Here is a 22,707-nt window from a genome sequence, read left to right on the forward strand (position 1 = left end):
AACAAGAGCTGCACTTTTTAGTTAGAAATATTAAATTACCTGAGCGTCCGATGAAAGCTTTTTCACATGGTACTTAAATGTCTTTCCAAAAGTAGAATTGTCCCATCCAAGTCCTGCGTGTATAGTGCCGATAGCCGTGTGTTCTGTCCGAGTGCAATGCCACCATCGCCTTAAAGAGGAGAAGAAATAGAATGGTGTTGAGGTCTGCTGTAAAACATCCGATACTTTAACAGGCAAGAAAGGTACCTCTAACTGACGATTCTAACACAAAACAGGGCGACACCAACAACGTCAACCACAAAATCTAGCATCACTTTCATTGAATAATTGTATAATACGATCGATCGTTGTTCACATCTAGCCTCCCATCAGTTTATATCCCTAGTCTCTACAATTTTCCTTCCATTCTCAATAATAGAAATTATCATTGGACTTTTACTGATGAGTTTTTATATTCTTAATTCTATACATAACATAGAAGTTATTCTTCTCATTCAATGATGTAACTTGTGTTAAGGCATGCTTTATAAGTCCGAGTGTTAGACACACTCGTGTGCTTTACCACTAATCGATCAACGGCGTTGTTCTCAATATTTTCGCTAATTCTGCTTACATATTTTATTTGAATAGAGAAGACTGAGATTTCTTTAATTTTCATTATGTCTTATTAAAACGGCATTAAAAGCTACATTTTAAAATGAAAAAAAAAATACATAACGTAATTAAAATCATTTTAATGATCAATTTATATTTAGTAACTAACCTTGTTCTATTATATTTATAAAAGTATCATGTCACTATTACGATTTTGCCTCAGGTTTATAAGGGATGAAGACATACAAACACTTTCTTAAATATCGTTAGTTTTAATCATACCGCTTGTTACAATGAGACAGGTTGTACGGTTTAATGCCCTAGAGTACTAAGGGATAATGGTCTGAATCATTACTCCTTATACATTAGCTCATTGCTGCATTTCATCGCAATGCTGATACAAAACAATAAAAAAATAAATAAAAAAATGAAAATTAAAAAATATTACAGCGTAGTTTTATTTGGTGAAAAGGGATTAAATATTACACAGAAATCGGAATTATTATCTCAAAAAAGGGATAAAGAAAATTTGCCATAACTTATTTTGCAATTGTTTTAAAATAAGATATTTTACATTAGATATTTATTGAACTGATGTTTTCTTTTTGAGGTCATCAGAGCTATCAAGAACAATTTGTCCTCTTTGTAACAACGTTAATATTTGAACTATAATTATACATTACATTAAGCTTGAATCAATATATTTAAGGTCAGACCCTTCTGAAATTCAATTGTTATGTTTCTATCATACGCAGCGAATTTTCTCTTCATTATACTAACACAGCTACCATGCAACATGGATTAAAATCCAACATTGATCACCACATATACAGGTGTACATAGATAATTATTTTTTTCAAGCACCCACCTGTCATCACTCTCAATTTCGAAATGGTACCTACATATTCCGCACAATTAAATGTGATACGTCTCGCGGCCGTCTGTTTTTATTTATTTATTTATTTGTATTTTTTTTTTTTTTCATTTATTTATTTATTCTAGTGAAAGTGAGAATTCAGTTTTAACAATTTAAAATAGTTTATAATAAGATACCCGCACAACACCATATAATAAATAGGATGTAGTTGATGTAAAAAGTGTCTGTAACAGAGAGTAATTAGTTTTCTAGATCTCTACTATTACCTAATAATCATAACGCATTCGTTGATAATATTTTCATATTTGAAAGCCTATTGTATTTATACTTAAAAAAAATTGTTTTGAGATATTTTTGGCAATCGATCTCTAATTATCCATACCAACTTTTGAGGATTTCTGCTAATTATTGCTGACCCATTACTATTGATAAGCTAACTATCCTTCGGTATTCCAGTTAAGCTTGTTATAGAAAGAACAAAAGTCAGTGTCCATTTCTAAAGAAGCACGGGATCAATTTTCTTGGGGAAACTTGCTCATTTAGGTTCTTGGTAATGATATTTTCTGCCTGAAAAAGTCTTTTCCAACCGGAAAATACCAATAAAGATGCCTCTACTTTATTCAGTTGAGTAAACAACTGTATTCATGTGGCTTTGGCACCATCGATCGGACGCAGGCTAAGATTGCGGGCTGGCTTTATAACATGGAGGACGAACGAAATTACACATAATTTGGACAACATAAAACCTCTACGAAACGAAGCAAGCAGATCCTAGATTAGTAGTACGGATGGAAATTGATTTAAACGTTCATTTTCGTAATGCAATTTGTAGTCATGATTTCTCCCAATGTTAACAATATTATAGGATTAGAATGGACCATCATGAATTTACAATATTACAAACAAGATACTGTCTCCAATGTATGGTATAAATGCTCTATCATACATGCATATAGTTTGTTAAAAGTTATAAACTTACAATAAATTGAAATTACAACTAAATCTAGAAAATCGGATCGGAGGAAAATATTGATCGTTCATAAAACACACAAAAAAAACACTATTTACATTCAAAACAATAACATTATTTCAGCTTTCATGAAATATGTCAAAGTCATTGTTTTAATGAATAGTGGATATCCCATTCAACTAGTTTGGTTGACCAGACAGACACAAAAAGGTCAGGCGGCTAGAGACAATAACTTTTAAATTATCCGAAAACAGAAAAAAGAAGCATGATACCATTTCTACAAATTCCATAATGCTATGATATTAATTTTTATTTTATTTCTTTTTTCCAAATTTGTCGAAATATAACATTTATCCGACAATCCGATTGTGCAAAGCAATAATGGATGTCAGATTTATTAGGATCGATGAAAATCAAATAATTCGCTTGTCAAAAATAAAGCTATAAATAGATCTAGAAAAAAATAAACTTGGATGTATTCTATAGAGTCTTTGATACTGTTTGTTTAGCGATTTTAAGGTTACTTTAGCCAAAAGCTTCACATCATAATCTATTTAAACATCAAATATGAAAGGCTAGAATATGGAATGTTTTATCAAAACGTAATCTGTTTTACTCTTTAGATAAAATGAGAGCAGATATACCACACTTCGCAGTGTCAACGAATAAAAAGATATTTATAGAATGAAGTAATTTCGTTCATGGAGAGATCTATCTGACGAGTTTGTGCCGAAACGTATCCCTCTCAAACGACATTGACGATGCGAAGGTGTGACTACGTTTTAAGGATGAAGTGAAATGATTTTATCTTTTTTAGCATTGCCAGATAAGAGAAACGAGAGGAAACATCTTCTGTTGTTTGGCACCTCGTGTGCATCACCGTATCTGGTAAATCAGAGTGCATTAAATTGCCTCTGACATTACTATACATAATCAGTAATGGGTTTGCTAGTAGTTACTGGGACATTTCGTCGATACATCTGACTGGCGACATTATCAAAGAAGTTCAAAGAAACCGGTGACGTATTTGTTACCATGTCTCCAAGCTTGATCCTGAAATATTTACTTCTCGCTGTTAGTAAATACTACATTGGTCGGCGGGGTGTACTGCATGTTAAAAATAAAATCTGTTTCAAGCTCTGAACAGACAAGGGGTTTTCTGAGGATTCCATTAACATATATATGAATAAATGATCTTCTCAACATCTCCTTACACACCGATAATCCATAACAATTAAACGCAAATAAATAATTAAAACTGTTTCGCCCGAGCTCAAAGGCAAGAATGCGTCAATAGCAGGATCTCAGCTTCCAACACAAATAAAACATAATTTAGTCGACTACCTAGACGTAATTTCATGGAGTGTGTAGCCCCAAATATTCCATTTAAAGATTTTTCAGTCAATCTTAATTCTACAATAGCTTTTGTGTATTGCAATTAAATCCATAAATATGTTTGTCGTTAAATAAAATATGTAGATTACGCCCATATTGAGAAGGTTTCTTTTTATAGTTGCCATTAAAGTTACTCCTGAAAAAAGGAAGGCAGAAAATTAATACTGGGTGAAAGTACGAGTATGGTAAGGAGAGTAGGCCTCAATGACGTAGTCAATATAGCTACTTTATTCAACAATTCGTTCGTACAACCGTCGAATTTTATAATGCATCTAGAACATTGAGATATGATTGTAATCAATATTCCTCTATATGTTTGAATCAGTACTTTAAATAGAACAGCAGCAAAATACATAAAAACATCAACAAAATACTTAAAACAATAGAAAAATACCTAAAACAATATCAAGTCGAAAGTTTAAAAATGACTTATTGCAGAGGATTTTCTGAAAACCATGGCATGAATTTCTTCCATAAAGGTGAATCCTGGTGAAGAGATCAAACCGAAATAATGACAGGGATATAGGATTTACTGATGTTTTCAAAATAATTATAAATAATATAAATAATGGTATAGCGATCTTAATGTCTATTAACGAACAATTAGTTCTGCGCTCGTTGGGTTTATTTGTGCACACACTTTTACAATATTTTGGTATATTCCACAGTGAACATCCCATTAAAGAGTATGGCCCTCGTCTCCCTGAGTACACATGGGGTTTACTACAATCATCAACTACTATTATTTCATTAGAAAAGATCTTCGAGTTGCCTATAATAGAGAAACACAAGAAAGTACAGTTAATTCAATCCATTCACTTATCGAAAGAGAGCATATTGTTTTGTTCTGATTTATCTTTTCTGTTTCCACTTAACAAGATACCTAGAACACCCTGTTTAAGTGATTTTTCTAGTCTTACATAACACTACATTTATAAGAAGAAATCACGTGTAAGCGACTTGTTTACCGGTAAAGAACCAATCCTTCCATTCTGTGAGACTTTTAAAGAAAGCATATAGGCACTTGATTTTAAATTCGCCGTCTTCTCTTTTAATTCCATTAAACTTTTTAAAACTGAAATTTACAGCCTCGCTAAGGCTTTGCATTAAGTTAGTCTTGTCTAAGTAGGATGAAGTTAAAGCCTGACATCCTAAACAGCTGCTAGAGAATGGTGGTCGGTTACCATTGATCACTGCTAAAAATCAGTGTCAGTCGAAAAAAAAACCACAATATGTGGAGGCACAAGAAGAATTGTCAGGCACAATCAGAATTGATGTTCTACTTGTGCGACCATCAAGTGTAATTTTCCAGCTCTAGATATGCCAAACAACAAATCAACAACGGAAATTTGACAAGAAAATTGGATAATGACCACGAATCGAAATTAGCATTCTTATAAACCGTCTACCAAGGAAAGGCAGCCATCGTTGGTAGAAGTCTCGTACAAGTACAGGGCCAGCCATGCTCTACACTACTGATATTCGAGTTGGTAGTACGGAAAAACAACCAAAGTTAAAGACCGGTTTGCAAATGCAACGTCTGAATTTGTTTTAAATGCTGACATTTTGTCTGATATCAAATTGCAAATTTCTGAGAGTTACATTATTGCCCAACCAGACACCAGTATCAAAGAACCAGGATTTCTGGGCAAACATCCATATTGTCGATCATTTGACCCGGTGACGTAATAAGATAATCGGCCAATCAAAATCGATGAATTCCGAAAGCGGTGGTACTAGAAAGATCACCAGGAAATTGGTTCTGTCTTGTACACTATAACTATGTGAGTATGAATATATATAATTAACGCTGCTATGACGTCATAGACAACACAACCTTATAAAGACTCTATACAGCATCAAGTTGGCAAAGTTCCAAAATAAATACTTATTTAGAACTTAACTCAATCTTAAAGATAAAATATTTTTGTCTTAGTTTAGTCAGACAATAGCAAGGGCCGCAAACAAACGACATGACATACCAGGCTATACACTCAATTTCGTATGAAATACACAAGACAGCAGTGTAGTTTGTATCGTGTATTTAATTATTTCGATGTAATTTAATCCAGTTGAACGAAGTTAAACATGATACATAATCGCGTGTTAATATAGTCAAATGTCTATTTATAGATAGCATTATGATTACAAAGGCGACCAGTCTATGTCATCTGACGATTTTTATAGAATTCCTAAATGTGTTTTTAAACTCATGCAGCTCAATCCAATTAACGTATTTTTGAGTTGCTTTGGTTTTATTGTCTGACATGTGTCTCTGACTAGTTTCTCTACCATATGCCTGTATACCGAACCATATAAAGACATGCTCTACACCTATTAAAACGATCGATACAAAATCCACATGAAATAGATCCTAAGAACAAATTGTAATATTTTAATGTCCCCTATACACCGTCAGAGGGTCTAGGAAACTGCGGTTGATTGGCGTAACATGGCGGACTCTGAGGATGCGGGGAAGATGTGTTAGTTACTCCATTACATGTGACAGGACAGTGATGGATAAACTCTCTTTACAATCTTTTGCCACAATCTAGCACCGTAAATGTGACTTTATTTCCCGTTTTTATCACCCCCTCCAACCAATTCTTGTTGCATGTTTATGTACCTCTAATGTCTCCCTTTAACGCTATACAGGACGCCTTGTGCGCGTTGTCTACGTCGCGTGCACGCACACGTCCATGCCGGTTAAACTTTTGCCTGACTGCCTGTCGGTATACCACAATGATCTTAAGGTCTATGATTTATTATCCAGTGATTCTAAGAGCTATGGGTCTGTTAGGAAGTGTTCGTCCTCTCTCAGGAAGGGACGCTCTTCAACCTTGTTATTTATCTGTCGCCTTTTGATGGAGTACCTGGTATCAATGTTCCATCCGGTATGGTAACGACTCCAAGAACCATGTACATCCTCTACCGAGAAGCGTTAAGGGTTGTCATATCCGGCGATTTACATATTCGTGACATCGCATTCCCTATCAAAATAGGCCGTCAAAGAATTGTACACAATTGATATATACGAATTAAATAAAAACTTTTGTATGAAACAGATCAAATCTGGCTCCTACAAGAGGTCGGTATTATATATATATAATTTCTATATATATATATATATATACACATTGTATATATATAATACGCCAAATGATTCGGATACCAAGTATAGAATTTCCTGATAGTTTGTTTGACATGCAACAGCTGTAAATGTAGTGGACAGTTCTTTTATGGTGGTATGATTGATCATGATTTTGCGATAATAGAACAATAATTTGAAGGTTACAAGTACTGCATGCTGTGTCATATCGATTTGGTGGCTTTAAAAGATCCGGACCATTTTCTTTTGTTTTTCTTTTTTCTTTTTTTTTTCCGTATAAAACCTCTATTGTTGATAATGTTATACAGGTCACTTGGTTATCATATAATCAATAAATGTATCTTAACAGAATACCGCACTTCCTACATCTTACTTAATAATTCCTATTATTTTGCATGAGTGGTCTTAATAAACATATAAATTGAATCCATTCTTGGCGGTGTGTTAGTACCACGCATGTTTTCCAAGGGGTATATTGCTAGCTAAATGCTCATTATGGCATAAAGTTGCATAATTTTCCTCAAAGCCTCGAATCAATATTACATTAAGAAATCTGGGATATTTTTTTGTTTTGTTTTTATTATGTGGCACTGCTATATCTGATATAATATAAAGCCATGCCTATGGGTTTTTCGAAGAATACTTTCCACTTCAAGGCGTGATTAGTGTATTTATAATCTGGCTACAAGGTTTCTTTGACATTGTTATCGGAAGAATTATTCTCAGAATTCACCTTAACACAATTTGATAGAAAATGTGCTTAATTCTTCAAATTGTAAATAATTGCAGAATGCCAAACGTTGGGTATCTAATAAAATCTAAACCGTAAACGTCCTTGTAACAATGTTGTGTACTGGAATATCGTTGAATACATTTAAGCCGACGTCATAAGATATTTACATTCTGTATTTGTAAGCATTCAACCACCATTTAAACGTAAAACAATTTAACAAGTTATGACGCTACAAATTTATTGCAAAAATGTATCATGTATTTAGATACAAAATTACCAATTCGGCCTCGGGGAATATTGTCCAGGTCAGGTCCGTTAAACCATGGATTCCCCTTAACCAAAATTTGTATCTGTGTAATATTCGTTGAAAACCATATCACCTCTAATGATAACAGTATATCAGTGCGAAAAAGAAAACGGCTTTCATTTCAAATAATCAGAAATTATGTTATTTTTAACAATTTCTACGATATCTAAACACGTGAAATATAAAATAAAGACAAATTTGTGTTACAACCATTTTATGAGTGTGTCGTTTACGACGACACGAGGAACTATATTATTTCTTCTGGAAAATTGCCTATTCCTAGATTTGAGTTTACTGACGTCTTTCATATATGACAAGCGGGAAATTCACACAAATTTACTTCAGTCAAAAAAAAAAAAAAAATAATGAATGTATATACTAGCATACATTCGATATGAATAAAATTTGGGTTACAGATAAATAAACTGCAATTTTACAGATAATTTAAAGGACGCACTTTAAACTGATGTATAAACTGTATTTTTCACAAATATTTCACATGAAGCAGTTAACACGCCAGTAAACGATAAAATAACAAGAATTATTCTTTGAATTAATCACACTGTTTTGTAGTTAGATTGTAACGTGACACGGCCATGTAAGCATACCAGCAATACTACCAATTCAATAGTGAGAGTACTGCCACGTCACCAGATATGACTAGAATAAACAATTCATTAGAATTCTAAGTACAATGTACTTTGTTTTTTCACTATCACTTCCTGAATTGTGAGTTGCATGTCACTCATAGGACCAGTGTTGTTCTACCTAATAGTTATAATAACGCATTTGATAAACCTATCTTATCCTCTGATCAATATAACCTCTTAAAATCTCAGACCAAACTAACTTCATCCGAGTTTTATGTTCCGAATCTAGGTCTGATGACGTTAAACCTATTTTAGTACGAGCGGATTACACAATAATCCACAATATCGAGGCCGAAAAGTACACAACATTCGGTATTTGTTGTTTTACGCTGAAGAAAGTTTCTCGTGGAAAGCACTCTACACATTAGAATATAGGTTTAATCATTATAACTGTATAACCGACCGGTAACTTATACTGGAGATGGCATAGTGACAGCAACACTCTACCTCGTCAATTTGAGGAATACACGACGTTAATGCTTACTGCTGACCGTCGTTAAAGATTGATACAGCTGACAGCAGACCAAATATGAGGTCCGGCCGCGAGGAGCGACATGTCACTATTTTCTTGGCTTGTTAAAGTCAAGAGAGTTTCTTATTGAGTGGTACTCGCTTGTCAATATCACCATTTAATGAACAGTCATCCCAAACAAACACAGTGCAGAGTCGCGGTTTCCGGCTAGAGGACAACCACAGAGTTCGTCAACTTGGCTTAAATTGCCCATTTGTGTCCTGCTCATGCCCATGCCGGTCATTATGCACGACACAATTATATTTAGAACGAGCTGTAGGTGTGACCACACGCGTCTATTAGGCGGTATGTATCGGTCTAAAGTTGTCTAATCTAGAGGAAATGTAGGAACCAATCAAAGTAACCTAGAGATCAATATAACCCTCATTACACAGGGGTCCACGTGATAAAGGACTATACTCTCCCTCGTACGCATGTCCACGTGATAAAGGACTATACTCTCCCTCGTAATCATGTCCACCTGCTCTATCGCAGGTGTAAGTACATATCTGAATAGTTAATTATTATTTCACGAGCCTTTCACCCTCCCAAGCCAGGGTCAGGACACATTGTGGAATATAAAGTATGATCATATTAAATACCCACAGTATCAGTCAGTTGATCTATTCCCACCAGATACACGGTACTCCCTATTTACCACAGTATCAGTCAGATAGCTGTAACTATCACCACCAGATAGACGGTACTCCCTATTTACCACAGTACCAGTCAGATAGCGGTAACTATCACCACCAGATAGATGGTACTCCCTATTTACCACAGGACCAGTCAGACAGCTGTAACTATCACCACCAGATAGACGGTACTCCCTATTTACCACAGGACCAGTCAGATAGCTGTAACTATCACCACCAGATAGATGGTACTCCCTATTTACCACAGGACCAGTCAGACAGCTGTAACTATCACCACCAGATAGACGGTATTCCCTATTTACCACAGAACCAGTCAGACAGCTGTAACTATCACCACCAGATAGACGGTATTCCCTATTTACCACAGAACCAGTCAGATAGCTGTAACTATCACCACCAGATAGATGCTACTCCCTATTTACCACAGTACCAGTCAGATAACTGTAACTATCACCACCAGATACACGGTACTCCCTATTTACCACAGTACCAGTCAGATAGCTGTAACTATCACCACCAGATACACGGTACTCCCTATTTACCACAGTACCAGTCAGATAGCTGTAACTATCACCACCAGATACACGGTACTCCCTATTTACCACAGTACCAGTCAGATAGCTGTAACTATCACCACCAGATACACGGTACTCCCTATTTACCACAGTACCAGTCAGATAGCTGTAACTATCACCACCAGATACACGGTACTCCCTATTTACCACAGTACCAGTCAGATAGCTGTAACTATCACCACCAGATACACGGTACTCCCTATTTACCACAGTATCAGTCAGATAGCTGTAACTATCACCACCAGATACACGGTACTCCCTATTTACCACAGTACCAGTCAGATAGCTGTAACTATCACCACCAGATATATGGTACTCCCTATTTACCACAGTACCAGTCAGATAACTGTAACTATCACCACCAGATAGACGGTACTCCCTATTTACCACAGTACCAGTCAGATAGCTGTAACTATCACCACCAGATACACAGTACTCCCTATTTACCACAGTACCAGTCAGATAGCTGTAACTATCACCACCAGATAGACGGTACTCCGTATTTACCACAGGACCAGTCAGATAGCTGTAACTATCACCACCAGATACACGGTACTCCCTATTTACCACAGGATCAGTCAGATAGCTGTAACTATCACCACCAGATAGACTGGTACTCCCTATTTACCACAGTACCAGTCAGATAGCTGTAACTATCACCACCAGATACACGGTACTCCCTATTTACCACAGTACCAGTCAGATAGCTGTAACTATCACCACCAGATAGACGGTACTCCCTATTTACCACAGTACCAGTCAGATAGCTGTAACTATCACCACCAGATACACGGTACTCCCTATTTACCACAGGATCAGTCAGATAGCTGTAACTATCACCACCAGATAGATGGTACTCCCTATTTACCACAGTACCAGTCAGATAGCTGTAACTATCACCACCAGATACACGGTACTCCCTATTTACCACAGTACCAGTCAGATAGCTGTAACTATCACCACCAGATAGATGGTACTCCCTATTTACCACAGTATCAGTCAGATAGCTGTAACTATCACCACCAGATACACGGTACTCCCTATTTACCACAGTACCAGTCAGATAGCTGTAACTATCACCACCAGATACACGGTACTCCCTATTTACCACAGTACCAGTCAGATAGCTGTAACTATCACCACCAGATACACGGTACTCCCTATTTACCACAGGATCAGTCAGATAGCTGTAACTATCACCACCAGATACACGGTACTCCCTATTTACCACAGTACCAGTCAGATAGCTGTAACTATCACCACCAGATACACGGTACTCCCTATTTACCACAGGATCAGTCAGATAGCTGTAGCTATCACCACCAGATAGATGGTACTCCCTATTTACCACAGTACCAGTCAGATAGCTGTAACTATCACCACCAGATAGATGGTACTCCCTATTTACCACAGTACCAGTCAGATAGCTGTAACTATCACCACCAGATACACGGTACTCCCTATTTACCACAGTATCAGTCAGATAGCTGTAACTATCACCACCAGATAGATGGTACTCCCTATTTACCACAGTACCAGTCAGATAGCTGTAACTATCACCACCAGATAGATGGTACTCCCTATTTACCACAGTACCAGTCAGATAGCTGTAACTATCACCACCAGATAGATGGTACTCCCTATTTACCACAGTACCAGTCAGATAACTGTAACTATCACCACCAGATACACGGTACTCCCTATTTACCACAGTACCAGTCAGATAGCTGTAACTATCACCACCAGATAGATGGTACTCCCTATTTACCACAGTACCAGTCAGATAGCTGTAACTATCACCACCAGATACACGGTACTCCCTATTTACCACAGTACCAGTCAGATAGCTTTAACTATCACCACCAGATACACGGTACTCCCTATTTACCACAGAACCAGTCAGACAGCTGTAACTATCACCACCAGATACACGGTATTCCTTATTTACCACAGAACCAGTCAGATAGCTGTAACTATCACCACCAGATACACGGTACTCCCTATTTACCACAGGATCAGTCAGATAACTGTAACTATCACCACCAGATACACGGTACTCCCTATTTACCACATTACCAGTCAGATAGCTTTAACTATCACCACCAGATACACGGTACTCCCTATTTACCACAGGACCAGTCAGATAGCTGTAACTATCACCACCAGATAGATGGTACTCCCTATTTACCACAGTACCAGTCAGATAGCTGTAACTATCACCACCAGATAGATGGTACTCCCTATTTACCACAGTACCAGTCAGATAACTGTAACTATCACCACCAGATACACGGTACTCCCTATTTACCACATTACCAGTCAGATAGCTGTAACTATCACCACCAGATACACGGTACTCCCTATTTACCACAGTATCAGTCAGATAGCTGTAACTATCACCACCAGATAGATGGTACTCCCTATTTACCACAGTACCAGTCAGATAGCTGTAACTATCACCACCAGATACACGGTATTCCCTATGTACCACAGTACCAGTCAGACAGCTGTAAATATCACCACCAGATAGACGGTACTCCCTATTTACCACAGTACCAGTCAGATAGCTTTAACTATCACCACCAGATACACGGTACTCCCTATTTACCACAGAACCAGTCAGATAGCTGTAACCATCACCACCAGATACACGGTACTCCCTATTTACCACAGTACCAGTCAGATAGCTGTAACTATCACCACCAGATACACGGTACTCCCTATTTACCACAGTACCAGTCAGATAGCTGTAACTATCACCACCAGATACACGGTACTCCCTATTTACCACAGTACCAGTCAGATAGCTGTAACTATCACCACCAGATACACGGTACTCCCTATTTACCACAGTACCCGTCAGATAGCTGTAACTATCACCACCAGATACACGGTACTCCCTATTTACCACAGGACCAGTTAGATAGCTGTAACCATCACCACCAGATAGACGGTACTCCCTATTTACCACAGTACCAGTCAGATAGCTGTAACTATCACCACCAGATACACGGTACTCCCTATTTACCACAGTACCAGTCAGATAGCTGTAACTATCACCACCAGATACACGGTATTCCCTATTTACCACAGTACCCGTCAGATAGCTGTAACTATCACCACCAGATACACGGTACTCCCTATTTACCACAGGACCAGTTAGATAGCTGTAACCATCACCACCAGATAGACGGTATTCCCTATTTACCACAGTACCAGTCAGATAGCTGTAACTATCACCACCAGATACACGGTACTTCCTATTTACCACAGTACCAGTCAGATAGCTGTAACTATCACCACCAGATACACGGTACTCCCTAATTACAACAGTACCAGTCAGATAGCTGTAACTATCACCACCAGATACACGGTACTCCCTATTTACCACAGGACCAGTCAGATAGCTGTAACTATCACCACCAGATACACGGTACTCCCTATTTACAACAGTACCAGTCAGATAGCTGTAACCATCACCACCAGATACACGGTACTCCCTATTTACCACAGTAACAGTCAGATAGCTGTAACTATCACCACCAGATACACGGTACTCACTATTTACCACAGTACCAGTCAGATAGCTGTAACTATCACCACCAGATACACGGTACTCCCTATTTACCACAGTACCAGTCAGATAGCTGTAACTATCACCACCAGATACACGGTACTCCCTATTTACCACAGTACCCGTCAGATAGCTGTAACTATCACCACCAGATACACGGTACTCCCTATTTACCACAGGACCAGTTAGATAGCTGTAACCATCACCACCAGATATATGGTACTCCCTATTTACAACAGTACCAGTCAGATAGCTGTAACTATCACCACCAGATAGACGGTACTCCCTATTTACCACAGGAACAGTCAGATAGCTGTAACTATCACCACCAGATAGACGGTACTCCCTATTTACCACAGTACCAGTCAGATAGCTGTAACTATCACCACCAGATACACGGTACTCCCTATTTACCACAGTACCAGTCAGATAGCTGTAACTATCACCACCAGATACACAGTACTCCCTATTTACCACAGGACCAGTCAGATAGCTGTAACTATCACCACCAGATACACGGTATTCCCTATTTACCACAGAACCAGTCAGATAGCTGTAACTATCACCACCAGATAGATGGTACTTCCTATTTACCACAGGACCAGTCAGATAGCTGTAACTATCACCACCAGATACACGGTACTCCCTAGTTTGGACAAGTAACTGAGGTCAAACAAGACAAAATCTGGGCTAGTAACTGAGGTCAAATAAGACAAAGTGTGGGCGAATAACTGAAATCAAACTGGGCAAAGTTTGGACACGTAACTGAGGTCAAACAAGGCAAAGTTTGGACACGTAACTGAGGTCAAATAAGACAAAGTCTGGGCTAGTAACTGAGGTCAAACAACACAAAGTTTGGACACGTAACTGAGGTCAAACCGGGCAAAGTTTGGACAAGTAACTGAGGTCAAATAAAACAAAGTCTTGGCTAGTAACTGAGGTCAAATAAAACAAAGTCTGGGCTAGTAACTGAGGTCAAACAAGACACAATCTGGACAAGTAACTGAGGTCAAACCGGGCAAAGTCTGGACAAGTAACTGAGGTCAAACAAGACAAAATCTGGGCTAGTAACTGAGGTCAAACAACACAAAGTCTGGGCTAGTAACTGAGGTCAAACAACATTAAGTCTGGGCTAGTAACTGAGGTCAAACCGGGCAAAGTTTGGACAAGTAACTGAGGTCAAACCGGGCAAAGTCTGGACAAGTAAATAACGTTAAACAAGACAACATCTGGACACGTAGCTGAGGTTAAACAAAGCAAAGTGCTGGCAAACTTATAAAAAACATACAACCACCGTTTAAGTAATACAGGTTTTTAGGAAATGATAGCTTTAGGGAAAGTCAGATTATCAACAATATTTCTCTACATATGATTTGATCACACATTTGAAGTCTCCTACAAGTACTTTTAATCCTCCTTGTCTATAAAAACACACTTACAACACTGCAACTGTCATTTTAATTATCAGTAGTATATTGCGTTTAGACGATTAATCATTAATGCATGCCCAACTAGGTGTAGCGGAAGTAAGGTGTCAGAGTGTTGTCTGCTGGGTAATCATAGAGATAAGCTGATATAGAACATAAACTTAGAAGACAAAGATGTCACATCAGCATCAAAGTGTACTGTTACAAGCAAAGGCTTGTTATTCTCAATTGATTCATATCTGGGCTCTATAAATCTGGCAATGAATTCCAATTAAATTGAAATTTCCTTCAGAATTCCGGGTTGAATCCTAGAGATTTGGTATAAAGTTTCTGCGAATAAAAGACAATTATATAGATGCAGGTTACGATGACAAGATCAGAAAAGAAACCGCCGCTAATTGGACTGAATATGAATATCACTATTCCGACAATTCCTCTACTGTGGACGCTCAAGCTACATGGCATGATGCTGATTTGATTTCCTTTGGTTAAACTGAAACGGCCGCAATATCCAAACTGATGGTATATGGTTGAAACCATTTTGCTCTCCATATCAAATCCCTCCTTACCTACAGTGTAGAGTAGATGGGGTCCTGTCGAACCCCTCCTTACCTACAGTGTAGGTAGATGGAGTCCTGTCGAACCCCTCCTTACCTACAGTGTAGAGTAGATGGAGTCCTGTCGAACCCCTCCTTACCTACAGTGTAGGTAGATGGAGTCCTGTCGAACCCCTCCTTACCTACACTTTAGAGTAGATGGAGTCCTGTCGAACCCCTCCTTACCTACAGTGTAGGTAGATGGAGTCCTGTCGAACCCCTCCTTACCTACACTCTAGAGTAGATGGAGTCCTGTCGAACCCCTCCTTACCTACAGTGTATATGCTTATATCACTTCCTTATATGTCTGTATAGTTTCTAAAATGCCTTATGCAAATAGGTGTTTGTGCACAGGTACTTGATACAATGCGTATGAACTTGTCACAATTTTCAAACGTTGTTTGCAATACGCGTGCCCAAAACAACCAAATCAAAGTGCGGGGGTGTTTTAATATTGAGGGAAACCGAAGTACCCAGGGAAAGCCCACGTGGTCGGGCACCATTTAACGTCAGCGAGGGGGAATCGAACCCCGGTCGCTTAGGTGAAAGGCTAGTGTAAACACTGTGACATCCGTGCACTCAGAAAAGGAAAAAATCGTATTTTATACAAGATTGATTATTTATGATGGAGTAGACATGTGTATCTAAAACAAGTTCTTGTACATTAAAATGACATATTGAGAACTTACAATGATCGATACATCGATCTATCTATATGGCAGGACTACCACATAAAATAATCGATGTACATGTAGCTTTAACAATCTTTTTCTAATTACACACGTTTTTTTCCGTTTTTGACAGATTTCGCCTTGTCATTACATGTATATTGTATTGTAAAAAGAAAACACTATTCGGTACAGTCTAGAAAGCTTATCAATCATTGTAACACAACTACAATGGTAGATATTGATTAACAACTGTGTACATATCGCCAGTAATTAAAATTCTCAGAACAAGTGGGGTGTAAACCTGTACCTACAATTGTACAACACCATACGATGGTGTTTACCAGTCAGGGTGTCTCGAAACCAGCTCTATACACTTCATAATTTGTCCGAATAAGAACCGAAATGGTTTTTCATTTTCTTGGCAAACTATATGTAGATTTAATCAAAAATCAGTTCATTGGACAGATATGTTTGTCTCGGTCCGCCATGTAACAAGTAAATAATAGCCCCGGTACCAGATCAGGACGGAAACATCGATCAGCGGTCATTGGTGCGGAAATGATGGAGGATCGGAGGTTTCCTTGATATAATTCTCGATTAAAGTAGGAAAAAAATCATATTATCAATATTTCTAAAAACACAGTCCACATTCCTATATCTCAGTGAGGATAAGGGAAATTATAACCAAACAATATACAGCATTAATATATTGCCAAGCAATATGCAGCGTTCATGTTATTTATCAAAATATAGCCATACAGCATTTATATTGTTTATTTAAATATCGCCGTACAATATACAGCATTTATATTGTTTATTCAAATATCGCCGTACAATATACAGCATTTATATTGTTTATTTAAATATCGCCGTACAATATACAGTATCCATATTGAATATTAAAATATAGCCATACAATATACAATATACAGCATTCATACCTAAATGTGATGTGTTATAATAAAAGAAGCATTGTTTGAATGCAGTACCTAAATGGAAATATTTCTTTTTCTCAATTGCTGAAATAACAGGTGTTGCCACCGAAAACATCACAATAACACTCTAGTCCTTTTTATGTAATTTTTCCACTTTGTTTTCTTTCTTTTTTACCATAAACTTGTGTTTTATTTTCACTTGCAGGATAATACATGTTTGACCAAAACGCTCCGATTTCTTATCTGTGTGAGAATAACTGACGGCTTCAGCATGTACTTGACACATTACACCTGTTTGTCCTAATATTGGCAAACCTGGATGACATCATCCATTCAAGTGTTGTATGGTTACCCGTTATCTATTTTTGGATTTGAAATCATTTAAAACAGACATGGTGTATTTGGACAATTATCAAAAATTAATTTCGTTTGCAAATAATGAAAAACAGTTAAGAGTAGAAAGCAAACAAACATTATAACATTCCAAGTCACCTCTCTGGGAACTGGTGATATTTTATCAGCTGTCGGCTCTCGTATGAATACGTAGACCTTATATTTGTAAAGGAAAGGCTTGATGATCTGGCATGATTGAAGGAAGAGTTCGATATATGGACAATGGATAAAAAACTGTATATTTGCTTCGCCAGGGTATGTATTGAAATACGTCATCGATACCACTGGTCTCGATGTAATCGAGAAAACAACCAAATATATGGACTTTTATACATCTTAAAAGGTTCCCGTGTTTAAAGGTTTATTTGAAAACGAAAAAATGTCTATTTCAAGATGTCGTATTCTCTACAAGTATTGATGGGTGATACTCTAATTGTATGAAATATGTGTGCTTATCGTAATTAATACACACACAATATTGGTTCTCAAGGTTCAAGGTTTTATTGGTTCACTCTGACACACTGACGTGTGTAACAAGGTATAACACCCCTATCCAACACGACTTAATGTGTACATTGAGGAATACAATAGGCATTGTATATATCTCGGTGTCTGGCAAGGCATGTTTTTCCTCAAACATCCCACGGGAACAAAGTTAACAGCCAAATCAGTCAAATATGACGTTCTCGATATTCCGGAATGGTAACATCAATAAAGAAGGCTTATAAAATTCATATCTATTATCAGATATACTAAATAAGACGTATGTACGTAGTCCTAGGTACTGAACACAGTTTGACAATTAACGTTTAATGTGATATAATATTACATTATCATGTGTAGCAAACAGAACGGGACTTGTATATGACAATAACTGGACTTGTATATGACAATAACAGGACTTGTATGACAATGCATATAAACAACACGATTCTGCAGGTATTTTTTCAGTATTCAGCTGATTTCAATTCATAGTTATGAGTTATGTCGGTTTAAAAAAAATCTCCGTTATGAAATGATGCTTTACAAAAACAATTATATTTTCTAGGGAGTATATTATTGGATAACAGAAAATGAAAATATGAAAAATAAATATTAAAAAAAAAATAGAAATTCTTGATAATTATATAACTAGATGAATACCACTAACTATAGAGATAGCACTTCAACATCATATAGCCCCTATAGATATCAGATGTTTATATAAGATGCTGGAATTGTGCAGTATATACTTAGTTAAATATCAGAACCACATTACAATGGTTCATTCTATAGCTTTTTATTAGCAATAAGGAGAAAACATTGATGTTTTAACGTTATTAAATTATGTTGCTTGTGTGGTTTTTTTGGGTTTTTTTTTAACTTATCATTATTATTATTATTCATTCGCTCGCACGGATTTTTAAGAAAAACAAGCTAACTGGTGCGTGTTTCTTATTGGCGATTTAACCAACAGAACAAAAAACGATATGTTCCAGATGCAGACCACATCTGATAAATTTCATGTTTGATAAACATTGAAACGAGTATTCTTTATGAATGTTCACTTAATTTGATATTTGTATTTATCATTTCACCAGTAAAGTTACAACTGTACAGCGAATTAGAAAGATTTGATTGAATTCCTGCTCGGCTATAACAATACAATACTGTCGCATGACAATCGGAACCTAACTGGACAGGTCCCCCGACACCTGCTGCAGGGAGATAACTAGTTTACACAAATTACCTAAAGTCAGTCTGGTGCGTCTGATAGCAGATAAGGTGACGAGAGAAAAACCCTCGAGACTCTAACAATAGTCAGCCGCTATTGTTTACTAACACGTGTTAACATATTTAGCGTAAAATGTAATTGACATCATATTGATGTATATGTATTTCTATTTGACATGGATACTTGTATCATAAGCTAAGATGCTATAAAACAGATGCCGTATCTATTGTTTCAGCTGAACTTTTATATAAAAGTTTGTACAAAATATAACATTTTAAATTCCCTTGTAGTATAAAGCATTGTATGAAATAAAATTGCCGCGTTAGTTTAAACTGTGTTTTATTTGTCAATTTCCAATGAACAACATATAAACAACATATAAATGATACAGAAAGGAATCAGAAACAGGTGTCAAGACACTTATATACATGTAAATCTGACACCTATATATATAGAGGTTGACGTTACATAACAGCACATCCTATCAAAATGACAAAAGAGTCTATTATGAAAACATCAGTTAGAATTTGTTCAAAACTGCCGCGTTAATTCTTGAATAAATCAACTATTATTAAGATCTCATTTAATTAGATTAACATAAAAGTTTCGCTTTTATTATTTTTTATTACGGCCTCATCGTGGATCTAAATTGATAAACAAATGTAATTTTCATGTTCGATCGCTCATCTGTACTGAAGGGAATATCTGTGTAATTCTATAAAGTCTGTTCTGAATATTTTAAAGACAAATGAAGAAATAATGTCCTCACCTCAGTAAGTTATTAGCCGCGAAGAATTTACTCATTCACCGTATCACAGATCCGGCGTCGGTACCGTAAACTATTTACGCCTGAATCTTTTATGGAACTTGGAGTCCGTATCCTCTTCGTAAATTAGACGTTCCAATATCTCTCTAAAGTCATCTCACATACGCATCGCCAACGGAGCGATTGTCACGTTAGGCTATTTTGAGGACCAAATTTCCAGAAACATTGGTTAGGTCACGTGATTGGATACTGACAAATGTATAGAGGATAGTTATACAACTCACGTGCAGTTTTATTTTCGTAACAGCAACTCACGTGATGTGGTATTTCCTTAGCTGCAAATGTAGTTATATGTCAAATATCTCACTAACTGGACTGGGTAATCATAAATTCCTGCGCGTGATAGTACGTTCCGTGATTGTTTCGCATGCACTGCCCCAATTGACACACATACAACGACCAGGCTTTATTCTCCTCAAAAACAATGTGTAATCATATTCAGTCATAAAAATATAAATTAAATCTTTTTCCGCGATCGATATGCACGCGCTTATAAGTAATCGATTTGTATTTAACTTGTCAACGCCAAACCAGGACAGGAAACTTCAGTAATTATTACAGTGTAACCTTATCGCAAACGACATTAAGACAACCGATAAAAGTAAGAGAAAAGAAGAGAAAATCGAAATAGACAAGCCATCCGTCATAGCAACTGGACGGACCTATCATACATACCACCGCCATATTCAGCTCGTTTGTTCAGATACAAGACACCAATAATCTAATTTCCAGTTAAGAAATTTGAAATGAAAACGCAATGTTGGCATTTTATCCACATGTTTCCACACACTTCAAACAAATTTCGGAAGATGCTCCTGTTCCGCAAACCATAACAGTCCCGTTTTTACAGCCTATTAGATTAATTCGACATCCAGCTCTCTCTTGTTTTCTGTTAAAGATTTCAAAACGTACATACCCTTCACGATTAATATAACTGCAATCAAATATCTTGATCTAGAAAACCGTCATGAATAGTTTCCTTACTTTGTTAAGAAATATTATATTTTTCCTTTGTGAGTGACATCTTTTCTATTTCCAGTTCCCCATTCAAAACAACTGGTATAAAATTCCAATCCTAACAACCGTACTTTTTACAACTTCATTGTAATTAGGAAAATGTGTGGAGTATTTTATCAATATGAAACTTTGATTATCTTATGAACTTTTATCACTTGGAAGCAATCAGTAAATGATATCAAAAGTGCTGCCCTGTCATTAACAACAAGACGTTGTTAAACTGAATCACAGAAAGGGGATTTTATATTAAATACAATGTAATTGCGACTGCACTCGGCTCAAGACATCATATCGCTCTAGTTACGGAGTCGTTATCAAATAATTACTGTTATAGCTATGTGTCGCCGAACGTGTGTCGCAGTGTGATTCACTTGTTAAGTCTACATGTAGTACACCGAGCTCAAATCTAAATAAGAATTTACTGTTATGTATAAACATTTACATGTGAACTTCATGTGTTAAGTCCTTTATACCCTTCTAGGAATCTTGCCGGACTTTTTCGTCCGAATTTGCTTTTACATCTAGTTAAAGATAAAGTTAACAATAAATTAAATGGCTTACCTTGATTGAGGATTAGATGTCACCTTTGTTTTTTTGTGTGATGATCTTCATATATCTCCCGGACTGATCAAGGCGATTAAAGGCATTTAAATGTATGTTTCGTCTTGTTATTTAAAAGACGGTTAATTGCAGTCACGTGACTAGTTTATACCGGTTGTCCGTTGCTGAAATCAATATCCGTTTTGCCCACGAACCCTTAAGATCAATGCTGATCCGGCGCCGTGACTCGCTGCTCTGCCCCTACTACGCTGTTCCGTCAACTGTGGCAGTCCAACGAAGCGTACCGCATTCCGCTTCCACACTCCATGCCAATAATCCTAATGATGGAGTTGAGTTTAAATCACACGAGATGATAAAGTCATCCGTTAAACTCTTCAGACGATGTTTGCTGGTGTTTCGTTGATATGGTGAGATTGTTCTTGGAATAAACAAATTAGAATGTGAATCCAAAGAATAATTAAAACAAAATAGGCAGTTAGAAGAGTACACGTATACCATGCGTATATATATTCTGTAAATTATCGGACACAAGGAATATTTTAAAGCCAAAACATGCACAAAATCAAGATAAAACGGTATTAAAAGGTCCATTTGATCTGATTTCTAAACAAAAGAT

General features: G+C 36.9%; 1 protein-coding gene across 1 annotated transcript in view; it reads right to left on the reverse strand.

Annotated features, from left to right (window-relative positions):
- The window catches only part of LOC117328266 (choline O-acetyltransferase-like), a 109,780-nt gene extending 87,451 nt beyond the window's left edge, over positions 1-22,329 (reverse strand). Inside the window, exon 1 of the mRNA XM_033885743.1 lies at positions 22,092-22,329. The gene's annotated coding sequence lies outside the window, so the exon portion shown is untranslated. The remainder of the gene's footprint in view (positions 1-22,091) is intronic.
- Positions 22,330-22,707: the final 378 nt, after the last annotated feature.

Source organism: Pecten maximus, chromosome 1, assembly GCF_902652985.1.
Source record: "Pecten maximus chromosome 1, xPecMax1.1, whole genome shotgun sequence".
Lineage (NCBI taxonomy): Eukaryota > Metazoa > Mollusca > Bivalvia > Pectinida > Pectinidae > Pecten > Pecten maximus.